The 4,897-nt window shown below is 33.9% G+C and overlaps 1 non-coding gene across 1 annotated transcript; it reads right to left on the reverse strand.

The window, feature by feature from the left end:
- Nucleotides 1-2,313: 2,313 nt before the first annotated feature.
- LOC121224776 (small nucleolar RNA R71) lies at nt 2,314-2,420 on the reverse strand. The gene has a single exon (XR_005922521.1). It is a non-coding gene; the product is annotated as a small nucleolar RNA R71 (small nucleolar RNA).
- Nucleotides 2,421-4,897: the final 2,477 nt, after the last annotated feature.

Raw genomic sequence — 4,897 nt, forward strand, 5'->3', positions numbered from 1 at the left:
TTATTAAAATAAGTGAATTTTACTTAATTATTAATATTGGACATGAATTTATAAAGTATGTGAAATTATATTTAATTTCATAATTTTTGTACATATTTTATATTATTTCATGTTAATTTTATTAATATGTGATTTTTCACGATGTAGGAGGACCATTGAAGATATGATTAATATTAATGAAACATGGACATGCATAAATCAATTCATGTGGACGACAAGACCATGTAAACTGGGTCATGAGGTTGATAATTTGACCCAGTAAAAGATGTATTAAAAGATGGACCAAAAAATGGACATGTCTGATTAATTATTGGACTAGGAAACCATCCAACAAGGAGGCATTAAAGCCCAATTTTGGCACAAGTAGATGGCTGCCAAAAATCAACTTTGGGGTATTTAATTGAAAGTCCTTACAATTGGAAAATAATAAGAAATCATCCCAACAACTTTGCTATTGAAACAGTCCACCCTATGGCTATTAATAGCCTTGGTTTGAATTCAAAATGAGGAGACTAAGTCATCCCCTTTTCAATGAATTGTGGCCAGCCATATGTGAAAGAAAAGGAAGGAATTTAAATTCTATTTTTACCAAACTCCACCCCTTACCTTCACCTATAAGTACCATACAAATCCCACTTCTCAAATCATCCCTCAACACTCATCTCTCATTCATTATTCTCTCTCATTTCCCTTTTCCTTTCCCTTGCATAACCACCATCTCCCTTTCCATCCTTTAGCCAACATAAGCTTTTTCAAAATCATTCTTTGGTTGTTCACCTTGAAACCCTTAGCAAAGAAGCAGCGATTAGAACAGAGGAGCACATCAGTCAAAATAGATTCGAAAGGCTGCTGAACTGAATAGAGTTTACTCTTTCCTCTTGTTATTTATTTTAATTATGTTTGCTTTGAGTTTATTGTTTTTGACATCAACTATGGTATTTTAAATCCTATTTGCTAGGATGATTATGTTAATTCAATAAGATTTATTTTATTCATGTTTAATATGTTTGGGCCTCAGTCAATCATATTTTCAATTAATATCATGATGCATTTCATTCATACGTGATTGGGTGCATTCAGATTAGCTGAGCGATCCTAACCAGATGACGGCTAGTAGGCACATAATTGAAAAGTGCAATGCTAAATTTATATCATTAAACCCGACTAAGTTGAGGTTTATAATATCTTTAGTTATCTCTATTATCTTGTATAGCTTTTAGGTTTATGTGATAAAACTGTAGCAAACGTAAGTGACCTCGTATAAATGCTAAGAAACCCTTAGTCTAATATGATCAGTAAAATGCATATTTCACTAAGTAAAAGATCCAAAGAACTTAATTTGGTTTCCAAACTCATAAAATATTGAGTTGCCATGAAATGTTTTTTGAACATTGTTAAGCATGATGAAAATGAATTGAGTTAATTAATATAATTATCCTATCCCATTTAATGTTGATTGTTTTTGTTGCTAAAGCCATTCATTCATACATCTAGATAATTTTCATTTAGATTAAAAATTGAATTAGGGATCAATATTTGCATCTAGTTAATTTCACTTAGTCTAAACATCACCATTCAAATTATTGTGTTTTTATATCAAATTGTGAATTTATAATTTTACAAATAATCGATTAACATACACAGTCCCTGTGGAGACGCTAACTCATTTTTACTTACTTATTACTTGAACGACTATGTACACTTGTACAAACCATGTTACAAGTTTTTGGCACCGTTGCCAGGGATTGTTGCCTTAATCATTCTTTATGAAATTATTTTTGCAGTTTGGTTTTTATTTAATTTCTAAAATTACTAATTTATTCTTTATTCTTTATTTGTTATTAGTTATTTATTTATCAGGTTTTTATGAGCATAGATCGAATCATCGATCTATTACCTGTACACCCTGATGTGCACAACCCAATCCTTATTGCAGATTATAGGGATCATGCCATAAGACAATATGCTGTGCCACTCTTCAATGAATTAAATTCGGGAATCAAGAGGGCAGATATCGAGGAACTTTAATTCGAATTGAAACTAGTGATGTTTCAAATCCTCCATATGATGGGTCAATTAAGTGGTATGCCCACGGAAGATCCACATCTACACCTTCAATTATTCATAGAGGTGAGTGATTTGTTTAATTTAGCTAGTGTGATTGAAGATGCATTAAGGTTGAAGCTATTTTCATACTCGTTGTGAGATTGAGCACGAGCATGACTGAATTCATTGCCACCAAGTTCAATATCTACATGGTAAGAATTAGCAAAAAGGTTTTTGGTAAAGTATTTTCTACCGAGCAAGAACGCAAAGTTGCGACAAGAGATAATTACTTTCCAATAATTGGATGGCATGTCCTTATCTGAGGCATGGGAAAGATTCAAGGAATTGCTTCATAAGTGTCCTCATCATGGGATTCCTCATTGTATCCAATTGGAGACATTTTATAATGATCTCAACACATATACAAGATTAATGGTAGATGCTTCTACAAATGGTGCAATTTTTTCTAAGTCTTATAACGAGGCTTACAAGATCACTGAAAGGATCGTTAGCAATAATTACCAATTGTCGACAAATCGAGCAGTTTCAAAAAGACGAGTAGTTGGAGTGCATGAAGTGGACGAGTTGAGTTCACTCTCTACTCAGGTATCTTTTATTTCCTCAATGTTAAAACAATTTACCACTAATTGTTTGAATAATTTTGTAGCTCAATCACCAAGTCAATATGATGATGTTTCTTACGTATACTGTGGGGATAGTCATTCTTTCGAGAATTTCCCTTCAAACCCCAAGTTAGTGTATCATGTAAGGAATAAAAATCAAAAATAGAAGTGGACAAGGGCCACAGTCTAATTTCTATAATCCATCATTGCAAAATCATCCGAACTTTTCCTAGAGTAACCAAGGAAATGGGCCGAACACTCATAAGTAGCATAGACCCAACCAGTCTCAAGGGTTTAACCAACAAGCACCAAAACCACCTCAAGTTGAGTCATCAAACAGTTTGGAGGACTTGTTGAAGGCATACATGGCGAAAAATGATGCCTTGATTCAAAGTCAAGCAACAACACTGAAAAATCTGGAGAACTAGATGGGTCAGTTAGCTACGGAGCCTTGTAGTATACCACAAAGAGCTTTGCTGAGTGATACATAAAATCCAAGGAGTTTGGGTAAGAAGCATTGCGAATTAGTTGCATTACAAAGTGGTAAGATTTTGAAACCCAAGGAGGTTGTGATTAAAGATGAGCCTATTGAGAAGGAGGAAAGTCAACCAAAAGTTGAAGTTCTTAAACTGAAAAAAAAAGATGCTGAAAAAATATGCTGAGGTAAACCTTAAACTAGTAATTTTTAAAAAGTTAACACCTTTTTCATATTTACTTCTTTAGAAAAGTTGTCCATATCAACCTAGAGTTCCATATCCTCAAAATCTTCAATATAACATCAGAGAATATTATTGCGGTGAAGCTTTGGATGACATTGGAGCAAGCATCAACCTGATGCCCAAATCTAATTTCAAACTATTGGGAATAGGTGAAGTAAGGCCCACTAGTATGACACTTCAACTTGCGGATCATTCGTTAGCATATCCTGAGGGAAAAGCTTCATAGTAGACCACAAAGAGCTTTGATGAACGATATAGAAAATACAAGGAGTTTAGGTAAAAAGCATTGCGAATTGGTTGTATTACGAAGTGGTAAGATTTTGAAACCCAAGGAGGTTGTGATTGAAGATTAGCCTATTGAGAAGGAGGAAAGTCAACCAAAGGTTGAAGTTCTTATACTGAAAAAAATATGCTAAAAAATATGATGTGGTAAACCCTAAACTAGTAAATTCTAAGAAGCTAACACCTTTTTCGAATTTACTTCTTTAAAAAAGTTGTCCATATCAACCTTGAGTTCCATATCCTCAAAATCTTCAACAGAATAAGCAGAAACAAGAGGTACAATTTAAAAAGTTCTTGGATGTTCTAAAGAAACTTCACATCAACATCCTAATGGGGGAGGCTTTAGAATATATGTCCAACTACATGAAGTTTATGAAGGATAATTTGCTTTGAAAAAAGAATGTAGTGTGTTCTTACAGAACAAGCTACCTCCGGAACTAACGGACACTAGAAGCTTTCCGATACCATGTAACATTAGAGAATCTTACTGCAGTAAAGCTTTGTATGACATTTGAGCAAACATCAACTTGATGCCTAAATCTATTTTCAAACTATTGGGAATAGGTGAAGTAAGACCCACTACTATGACACTTTAACTCGCGGATCATTCGTTAGCATATCCTGAGGGAAAAGCTTCGTAGTAGATCACAAAGAGCTTTGCTGAGCGATACAGAAAATCCAAGGAGTTTGGGTACGAAGCATTGCAAATTGGTTGCATTTCGAAGTGGTAAGATTTTGAAATCAAAGGAGGTTGTGATTTAATTTGAGCGTACTGAAAAGGAAGAATGTCAGCCAAAACTTAAAGTTCTTATACTGAAAAAATAAGATGCTGAAAAATATGATGAGGTAAACCCTAAACTAGTAAATTCTATGAAGCTAACACCTTTTTCAGACTTACTTCTTTAGAAAAGTTGTCCATCTCAACCTAGATTTCCATATCCTCAAAACATTCAACAGAATAAGCAGAAACAAGAGGTACAATTTAAAAAGTTCTTGGATGTTCTAAAGCAACTTCACATCAACATCCCGTTGGTGGAGGCTTTAGAATAGATGCCCAACTACATGAAGTTTATGAAGGATATTTTGACTAAGAAGAAATGGCTTACTGAATATGAGATTATTTCTTTGATAAAAGAGTGCAGTGTGTTCTTACAGAACAAGCCACCTTGGAAACTAAAGGACCCTAGAAGCATTACAATACCATGTAACATCAGAGAATCATATTTC

This window comes from Gossypium hirsutum, chromosome D12 (assembly GCF_007990345.1).
Source record: "Gossypium hirsutum isolate 1008001.06 chromosome D12, Gossypium_hirsutum_v2.1, whole genome shotgun sequence".
NCBI classification, from domain to species: Eukaryota; Viridiplantae; Streptophyta; class Magnoliopsida; order Malvales; family Malvaceae; genus Gossypium; species Gossypium hirsutum.